This window comes from Lemur catta, chromosome 1 (genome assembly GCF_020740605.2).
Source record: "Lemur catta isolate mLemCat1 chromosome 1, mLemCat1.pri, whole genome shotgun sequence".
In the NCBI taxonomy this organism is placed as follows: domain Eukaryota; kingdom Metazoa; phylum Chordata; class Mammalia; order Primates; family Lemuridae; genus Lemur; species Lemur catta.
Window position 1 is genome coordinate 4,607,385 of NC_059128.1, and position 9,999 is coordinate 4,617,383.

The window sequence follows — 9,999 nt, forward strand, 5'->3', positions numbered from 1 at the left end:
GCACCGAGGAGGCAGCAAGGCACCTGGCCAGTGAGAGCCCAGGACTCTCAGGGACATGGTGGCAGTACGGGCAGGCTGGGGGCAACATCCACCTGGGCACAATGGCATGGGGACCCCGGGCAAGGGGGGCGGGATGTTCGTCTGGCTACGGCCCATGGGACGAGGATTTGAGGACACTTGGAGGGAGACAGAGACACCAGCAGGGCTTGTCCCATGGACCTGGGGAACCTGTCGGAAACTGGGCACTGAGCAGAGTGGCTGCTGGGGCTGGGGAAGGGGGCTTGGACCCGGAGGCAGGGCAAAAGGCAGCAGACAGGCCAGGAAACCACAGGCGTGAGCTGGACAAGAAAGACGCACCTGCTAGGCAGAGGGCTGGACAGGTGACCCCAGAGGGTCAGGAGCCCAGGGCTCCAGGCAGAGAAGGGGGGTGGGCCAGGCAGGACCGCAGAGAGGAAGCAAGCAGAGTCTAGGTGGGTAACTGGCCCAGCCACCAGGTAGAGCGGAGCAAAGAGGCAGCCGGGCAGAGGGAAAACCTGCACATGCTCTCTGGAGGTTCCCAGCCACCGTCTTTGCATGGGACACAGACCCCAGCCAGCGACCAAAGGGCAAGGGGGCTGGATTTAGCCCCAGGGGGAGGAAGGAATTACAGGAGGGAAAGGTCTGAGTCACAGACCCCACCTCAAGAGGGAGACCCGTGTGGCCAAAGCCCGGACACACACCGCTGCTGTTCCCGTACATCCACCTCAGCCCTGAGAGCTTCAGGGCCAGGGTCCAGGACAGCTCAGCTATGGGACGGGGTAGGGGTGCCGAGGGGAGGAGGGGCTGGCTTCGACCAGAGGCAGAGCCCTGAGGACCCTAGTTCCTCTAGGGCTTGAATAAAAGGTTCTAGAGGGAGGCCCGCCCTTTGCACCCCCTGGCCTATCCCCTGCTCTGGCACCTGGGACAACCCTGAGGCTGCCCCTGGCTGAAGCAACCCCCCGGCCCGCCCTCCTGGGGAAGCAGAGGCCATCAAGGGCAGGCTAGCGTGGCAGGTGCCCAGGCCGAGCCAGGGCGGTGGGGACGCTCAGTGAGGATCAACTGTTGGATGACGGGATGGACGCGCGGGTGGATGCAGGGACGCAACCGCAGGGCCACGTGCAGACGTGGCTGGGGGAGGCTGCCCACGCCCTTCTTGAGTGAAACGAAACCACCCTCCACCCTCTAACCTTGATCTCCCACCGCTGCCCACCTGGCTGCTCAGGAGTGGCAGTCGAGTCCCTGCAATCGCTCACCTGTCCAAACATACATCCCACATACTCTTACTGAGCCCCACTCTGTGCCAGGCTGGCGCTGGGACATCCAGAGGAGGGGTGGGCTGGCCTAGGGCACCCTAAGAGGGCCCAACGGGGAAGTGGGGGGAAGAAGGGAGAGACAGAGGAAGAGGAGGAGAGGGAACAGAGGGAGGGGTGCAGGGAGGGGCCGGTAAGTGCAGAAGGAACAGTAACTCTTGGAAGAATTGGGTGGTGGGGACATTTCCTGGCCACACTCCTTCCCCATCTGGTTATGCTGCGTGTCCTATTCTCTTCTGCACCTCCAGGGTCTACCTGACGGATGTTTAAGAAGAGACCAGCGGGCTCTGAGGGTCAGCGGGCAAACTAAGGAAGCAGCCAGGACCTTGGATGGAAAAGCAGAGGGGGGGCAGGGGGCCTGTGCACAGGGACTGCAAGCTATGTCCCTCACCCCTACGATCGAGCGAGCACTGGGCTCCAAGCCCTATGCTGGTGGCCTTAGAAAAGCTTAAGAAACCCAAGCACGTGTGGAGTGGGGGCACTGGGAGCCTCTGTTGGGGTTCCTGGAGCCTTGGGCACAAAACCCAAAAGACCCTGGAACATCCTCGCTGGCTAAGGTCATTCACACCCTCTCCAGGTTCCCAAATGTCCACAGGAGCTACAAGAATATTAATCATGGCTTTGGGGCCTGCATTTTAATTATTGATATGTATGTGAGGATGAGGAGGGTCCTGTGCATCATTCTTTACTAATGAAAAGAAGTCCTCTCATGCCCTAGTCCCGACACCCTCCGCGACAGGGTGGGACATGTCTGTCCTCGGCAGTCTCACCTCCACACAAGGGGGCAGAGGTCGCCCAAGTCAGCCAACTGGACATCCTCCGGCACTCTTTATGGAGGGGCTGCGGTAGAGTCGGTTTTCCTAACTCAGAAAGAACATCCAATTCTGATCGTGATGCCAGAGAGCCTTCAGCCAGCAGATTCATCAGGGAGGGAGGCCCCTTAAGGCTTTAACTAATAACATTTTCTTGTTCCAAATACCTCCCTTGTCCCCTAGTTTTTTTTCCGTCTGGCTAAAGGTCTGGCTAGAGCCTAAAGTTTAATTGGAGTGATCTAATCATGATTGATCTGCCTCGGGGTGAGAGACGGCCAGAGCTTGCACAAAATAAGGGCAAGTTTCAGACTAGGGTACACCTGCTCTAAAGACATTACCGGGCTCCAGGGAGTTCAAGGATCCAGGGAGTTCAAGGATCGGGGAAAAAACACAAAGGGATCAGCATTCAGGCAGGGTGCAGGGCACGAGGGTGAGGCAGATATTAAGGGTGCAAGAGAGTAACTACAAGTCCTGACGCCAGATCTAAGTTTTAATTTCCCTCTTGGCCGATGGATCCTGACAAGTCACTGCCCCGAGTCCCAATCTCATCAGTCTGCTGGAGCCGCATGTGAACCCCAAACCCGTGCCCTTTCATGGCGGGGCTGCTGGGGTGCCAACATCTACCCACTTCTCGACCTGGGCGGGACACTCCTCTCCTCGGGGATCCCCGCTGTGCTCACACCTCGGCTCTTCACCTATAACCTGTTCGTGTGAGTACACTGTGGGTGGTCTCAGCGGGCCCTGAAACAGGGCAGCTGGGAGGGCGAGAGCTGGGAACTGCTCACTAGTGGACCCCCCGGCCCTTGGCCCTTGGAGAGAGACAATGAATGCCCTGGCCGGTTGCATCTGCGGGGAGGGTCAAACAAAGAAACTTCCTATAATGCAACCCTCGCTGCCGCCCTGCGTCCCAAAGCTGCCTTCAACTTCCAACCCCGCTCAATGGACTCCGCACGGAGACACGCAGAGACTGAGATGAGGAGCAAAAGAACGTCAGTCGACACCAAAATTGGAAGTGTGGCTTAAGCACCCGCTAGCCCCTGCTCTGCGGTGGCCAGTTCACCTCATTATGATAATCAGTGTGTTTTTCCTTTGCAGACAAAGGAGGCTCCTTACAGAGGAATATTGGAACCCAGCAGCTACCTCATTAGCGTCTGCAGCCTCCTCTGCAGCCTCTTCCTTCGACAAGGCCCAAGATTAGCCTTGTGTTCATTAAGGGAAAAGGGCGGAAAGTGGAATAAAACTGAAAAACACAGCTGGGGGGAGGGGGAGGCTCTTTTCTGTTGGCCTTTCATTCACTGAAATACTTTGTGCACCTTCGGGATTTAATCACCAGCGAGGGGGTCGCGGGGCGGGGGCAGAGCTTACCAGGTTAAACTTGATGGAAGCAGTTAAAAACCCAAAATGGGGCAATTTGATTTGAAAGCTTCCTGGGATTTGTCATTGGGATAATCAATTTAAAACCTTCTTCCTGTTTGCTGTTAGTCCAATCTAACGTAAGAGGAAACCTTTTTCTGGATGCGTTTTTGGTGTATTTTAATATTTTCTAAGTCTCCCTTTCCTACTTTTGTTTTTGCCTTTAATGCCTTTTTTTAAACTATTCTTTTCTCCAGTCCTCCATCCCCCTCCCCCTCCACTTCTTTCTTTTCTCTTTGGTCCTCCCGTGGGAACTGGACGTGTAAGAACATCTAGCGGTGCCTCCAGTTGTATTTTCTCATGGCTACTTTATTGACTTTATTTCAAGTCCTTCAAATAGCATCTGGTGCTTACCTGTGGGAGATCTCACCTGACCTGCCAAGTAAAGATTATTAACCCTAATTTGCAACTGAGATAAAGGTGGCTTGGGAAAGCTGACCTACCCCAAGGTCTCAGCACTCAGTAGTTTAACCAGGACTCCAACCCAGGTCAACCGACTTCTGAGCAACTTCTGAGCACTTAAGGCAACGTGGCAAGGTGGCAAGATGGTAAGAGGCAGGTTCCAGAGGTCGGAAGACCTGGGTTTGCGAGTTCCTGGGGGATGCCAGGAAAGAGGGAATGAGCAGCAGGTGTCCCCGTCACGCCTGGGGGAGCGTGTAAACAGAAGTGAACTGGAGCCACAAGGCCATGAGAGAGAAGGAATGGAAATGTGTCTGCGTGTCTGTGTGTCCGTGAGCCGGAAACATGTCAAGAGTTAAGCGAGAGAAAAGTCTTTACCTTAGTGAGAGCCCTTCGACGGAGCAGAGCGAGTCAGGAGGCAGTGGGCTGAAGAGGAAATTGGAGGTGAGGAAGGAAAACAGCAAGTGTAGAGAAGACTTTCAAGAAGCTGGGCTGGAAAGGAAAGACAGAGACTGTGGTGGCTAGAAAGGATGGCATTGGGGTCCTGGGGGCTCCAGGCTGGGGAGACAGCAAAGTCAGAAACACAGAGGGAGGCCGGGACTGAGATAGGCACACTTCTAAAACTTAAGACGCATTGGGGTGCAACAGGACAGTGGGGCCCAACCTGCAGAGCCGCTGGACAACCTCTGCTTCCCTGGGAGGTGACAGGCCGGTCCCACATCAGGACAGGGAGTTGTGAGGATCAAATGAATGTCTGATTGCAAAAAAGTGCTCCGCAAACTGCAAAGGATGACACTACCAATCGCTCCCATTACTCACGGGTAAGCAGAAATCTCACTGGGGCCTGGATTTTTACTGACCACAAATTATTCGTCCTTAACATTAAGGATGTAAAAACCAGTGGTAAAAGCTCCTGCCAGTCTCTGGAAGACAAAAGGTCTCCTCCTAATAGCCTGGATTAACTCAAAGCGGGTCTCCGCCCACTTCATTTGTCACCTTCCAAGTCATCCTAGCACCTCCATTTGCCACATAATCCAATCAGCCCTTTTCAGATGCCGGTGGCTATTGTCTACACCAAGCTGGGCTTCTCTAAAGAGGCCTCAGTTGTTTTTGTCTTGTCAGGACAAAACTGGTTGGCTTGAAAGGGGAGGAAAGAAAGTGCTGGTCAAATGAGGACCCCAATTAGCTTCCAAGAGACTGTTTTCATTATCTTTGTATCACACACCTAGCCTGGCACACTGACATATTGTCACTGCTCCAGAAAATGTTTGTTGAATTAATTGGTTTTTATTTCTTCTGCAATTTATTTATTGAGTGAACATGGACCTAGCACCTACTGGGTGCTAACTGCTATTTCTGAGGGAGAACAGAGCTGGACGTGTGAACAATGAGGGGCAACCTCGGGTATTTAAGTATCTTGCAATTTCCACAGCAATTTACAAAGCACTTTCATAGTAGTTACATCTTTTGGTCTCCAAAAGCACCCTGTGGGGTAGGTAAATGTGGGTGTTTTTTTTTTTTAATCCCCATTTAGACCATGAAAGGAACAGAAACTTGGAAAAGTTAAGCGACTTGTTTAAGGTCCCATCGTTATTAAGAGGTGAAGCCAGCACATGGTACCAGCACTGGGGCCACCCAGATCCCCAAGACCACCCTGGGCAGCTGAGATTTCAAACAGAGTGTCCCACTGTCAAATGTCAGATTTACAATAAAAGGGCTTTTAGTATAACTCTGGGCTGGGGGTGACAGGGGGTTAGGGGCAGCTACAATGACATCCAGGACCCAACCCTGGCCCCTCTTTTGCCAGCAATGTGACAAAACACTCACATCCCCCCAGCGTCAGTTTGCTTCCTGTAAAGGTAAGTAAGTCCTATCTCAGGGGGCAGGGCACTCATGTCTTACAGGTCCTCTTTCCCACTCACCTTTTTAAATTGTGAAAATCAGTACCAAAGTCATCCTCATCTGGAAATGAGGCTGCCTCATTTACATACAAATATTACATAGCAATAACATATTCATAGCACAGAGAAAGTGCTCTGGAAATGGCCACATGCATCATTTGTGTTCTTACTCAGGTCAGCCCGAGGGCCACGGTACAAGGAGAGCCCCAGGACACGGGCCGTCTGGAGTGCTGTTGGAAAATAAATAAGAGGAGTGAGAGAGGGGTGGGAACAGTGGGAACCACTGACCTGCCAACCTTTCAACAAACATTTCCTGACCAGGCCCTGCCTGAGGCTGTTTGATCTCATTTAATTCTCACAACAACCCTAGGAGGTTGCTCCTGTGGTCCCCATTCCCCAGAAAGGACAGAGAGATCCCAGAAGAGGTGAGGCATGCCTTTGGTGGTTGAGTAACATGCTCATTCCAGAAGCCCACCCAGGGGCTTGGAATTGCCAGGGAGAAGCTGGTCAAGCCCTTGACCCAGGTCCCCCTCCTGAGAAGCTCCCAAAAGGATCCTTCCATTCAGGACATCATAAGGGCAACAAGAGCCAGTTGAGAAAGACTGACACCCCCTTGGGGAGGGAATCACTCCAGTTTGCTAGCAGGTTAACAAAAGCAGAGACGTATAGGAAAATAGACAGAGAGTCAAGGCATAAGCATAGCAAAGGTCAGGAGTTAACAGCCAATGCCCCCTCACTAGGGCATTAGTTTAAGTCTTTAGCCAAGAGGGACAGCCGGCCGGTCAGTTCTGGTCCTCTTCATCCTCCACTGTCCTCGTCCTGGGGGTCTGCTGGTGGCTGCTTTGTATGCTGATGGGATCCAGGAATCTGTGCTCCTAGTGCCCTCTGCAATTGAACAAAGGTTAGAGGGCCCACTTAGAAGCCCATGTGTGTAGTACGTGTCAATTACAATTTAAACTAATTAATTAAAATTAAAGCTAATTAGTTAAAAATTTAAATTATCTTTTAATTGCAAATGGGTCTGGGGGTGGTGCAAGGCCAGTGGCAGGGTTGGGGGATTCCACCCACCACGTTGTATATGAAATGCCACGAGGAGGGGTGGATGTACCATAAGGCGTAAAGGAGCAGCAGGCACCTTTGCAGCAGCTTGGGATCGAGAGTGGGTGGTCTTCATGGTCTTCGAAGACAAGGAGGTGACCAGATGACGTCATCCCTGAAGAGAGACCCTATGGCATGGGAGGGGGCCAGATCAGAAACCAGCCTGAAGACCTCTAACGGCCAGCACAGGAACAGCAGAGAGAGGGAGGGGGCAGTCAGAGGGAAAGGGAGGGAGGATTGGCAAAGGGGAGGAAAGAGAAGGGAGGGAGGGGTTAGGAGGGAAGAGGGAAGGGTGTGGAGAGAGGAGGGGGACAAGGGAGGAGGGAAGGAGAGAGAGGAGGGGAGGGGAAAGCAAAGATGAGGGAAAGAGGAGGGAGGGGGTGGAGGGAAGAGGAGAAACGGAAGGAGGAGGAGGGAGGGGAGAAACGGGAGGGAGATGAGGGAGAGGAGAAATGGGAGGGAGAGGAGAAATGGGAGGGGAAGGAGAGGAATGGGAGGGGGTAATGATGAGTTGATTGACAGGTCACAAGTGTTAGCTGTGTGCGCATGCGCCACCCAGAGCCCCGTTTAGCAGGCCGCGAGTCATTTGCAGGCAGCGACCGCTAGGGGGCGCGCGGCCCGCACCCAGAACCCCAGCGCACAGCCACCTGCGGCGCCCCCGCCCGCGCCAAGTGCGCAGCTGCCAAGTGCAGGGCTGACGCAGGATGGGCAGGGGGCGCCCAACAGGTCGCAGGCTGGGCCGGGGGGCTCAGCAGCCCACCCAGCCGGCTGCGCAGGCCGCAGTGTGACCCAAACGCCTCGCTGGGGTCCACCTGCGGACCCCAGGCAGCCCATCTCACGGGCCCAGGGGCTCCTGCGCCACAGCCGCAGGGTCACCCCGCACCGAGCACCATGACGAAGCCGAGCGGACCCTCGCCACGGGGTCCTCCCGGAGCACACGCCACCTACGACGCGTGAAAACGCAGACACCCGGCTCCGACCTCGGCAAATCCAATCAAATACACATCAATTAAAATTTCAAAGACCCGTTATCAATATACCATCGTCGCCTATTTTTGTGGTCTCAGGACCCATGATACAAGACACGACATCGCCAGAAAATACTATAAAGGGGGGTCGCCCGACCCGACCCTCTTTCACCCCCAGGCACCGACGTGCCGCCCCCCCCAAAATCTCGGCTCCCTCCATCACCATAGCAACAGTCTCCAGGCCGCGCACTGGTGGTGCCCAGTTAACCTCTCTACAGCCTCCTTCTGCTGCGATGAGCCAACCTACCCGAGACCCCCAAACCAAAGACCCCCAAAAATAAAACTCGTCTGCGTGCACGCTCCCCTACGACACCCTAAGTCGTGTGGCCAGTGCAGACCCTGCGGCCGCTCCCCAGCGAACCCGGGGATCTCAACACACCTCCACTAGGTAAACGAATCCAGAATTCTCCAGAAAACCCCGCACCCGACCCCCTCCAACAGGAGAACAAAGGCCACCTCCCCTCCCCACCCCGCCCCCCAAAATTCCGCAGTGCCGCCAGCGCCCTCTCGCGGCTAGCACGGAAACCTTCCAGAAACCTGCCACGTAGCAGCCCGATTGCGCCCCCCCACGCCAAGCCCGCCAGCCCCGTCTGGGGAGGGGGCGGCCTGGGGGGGCTTGACAGGGACAAAGGAAATAGCCAGAGGCGACTTTGCCAAAACTCCAAAGCCTGCAACATGTAAGAATCTTCCAGCAACCACTACGCAGCAGTGAAAAGACCCCCAGCCTCCAATTCCCAGCGCCCAGTGCCGGGATCCTCTCAACACACCCCCTTTCTGCATTTCCCGCTCCCCTCTTTCCAGACCCAAGGACGCGGCCTTCTCTCCACCCCACCCGCCCCCGCACCTCTTCTGCCCGGCCCCCAAGTCCTCTCCCGGCGCTTCGCAGGACCTGGCCCTGGGCCCCCGGGCAGGTCTGAGAAGCGCACGTCCCTCCACCGTGGGGTGGGTGGTCGCCCGGGGGCGACCAGGTGACCTCCGCTAGAAATTTTACTCTCCAAATTTTGACTGGGGTCCGCTCTGCACCAAACCCACGTATTAGGGGTCGGAATCCCTGGCGGATCGGGACCTCTGCTCCTCCCACCCACCAGCACCTGGCCAAGACCTAGGGGGGAAACCGACTGGGAGACCCTGCTCTTCGGGTGCCTCCCCCCAATTCCTGCGGCACGCAGAGCGCGCCGCCGCCATGTCTCCCACTATTAACGGGATTCTAAGGCTTCGAACGCACAAACGCTGGGGTTTGGACCCCGCAACTGCGCCACGCCGGAACCCAACAGGGGTCGCCTCGGCCTCCTGGTCCTCCAAATTCGAGGCCCTACCACGCAGCCTACGCTCAAGGACTGGGCGAGAAAGGGGCCCTGATCCCCCCCCCGGAAAATGTGCCTGCAAGAGGTCCCTTCCTGACAGTGTCGTCGCCGATGCGCGGGGACCAGACGAAGTGGCCGCCTTCGGGATAAGGTCCACGGCATCGGCCTCTCGGCGTGTCCAGGAGGACAGCGCCCAGCCCAGAGGGGATGTCATCTTCCTTTTGCGCATCCTTTGCGGCAAGGATGGCCACCCACTCACCAGGCGCGCGGTCCTCGCGTGGGCGCCCCGGCTGTGGCGCGGCGCCGGCCGGGCCAGCGAGCCCAGGCGCGCTCGCCGCCGCTCTCCGCTGTCTGCGCCAGAGCCCAGCTGGGTGGGGTTTATATGCAGGCGCAGAAGGGGTGGTCTCTGACGTCAGCGCATTCTGCTGCAATGCGCTCATTTCTCTAAAAGCGATTGGCCGGAAAAATGAGCCCCCCAGATTCTATGACAAATTGCTCTAGCCGCACCCAGATTGCAGCAAAGAAGAGAGGAAAAAATTCTGCCGCAGTGCCCCTGGCCGCCATGACCAACACCCTGTGGTCGCGAGTGCCTTTCCCTGCAGGAGCCCTGCTCCCGGGCAGGGCCAGCTGTGCTCACAGCTTGGGGGGAATCACCCCAAGGATGCTTGTCCTTAGGCGGGCCGAGGGCAAAGGTGGGGCGGCGGGGACGCGGATCA

General features: G+C 56.0%; 1 long non-coding RNA gene across 1 annotated transcript; it reads right to left on the reverse strand.

Annotated features, from left to right (window-relative positions):
• Window positions 1–98: 98 nt before the first annotated feature.
• LOC123644456 lies at window positions 99–9,604 on the reverse strand. The gene is made up of 4 exons (XR_006737139.1): window positions 9,543–9,604; window positions 6,962–7,079; window positions 4,617–6,738; window positions 99–4,444 (listed from the first exon to the last, which is right to left on the reverse strand). It is a non-coding gene; the product is annotated as an uncharacterized LOC123644456 (long non-coding RNA).
• Window positions 9,605–9,999: the final 395 nt, after the last annotated feature.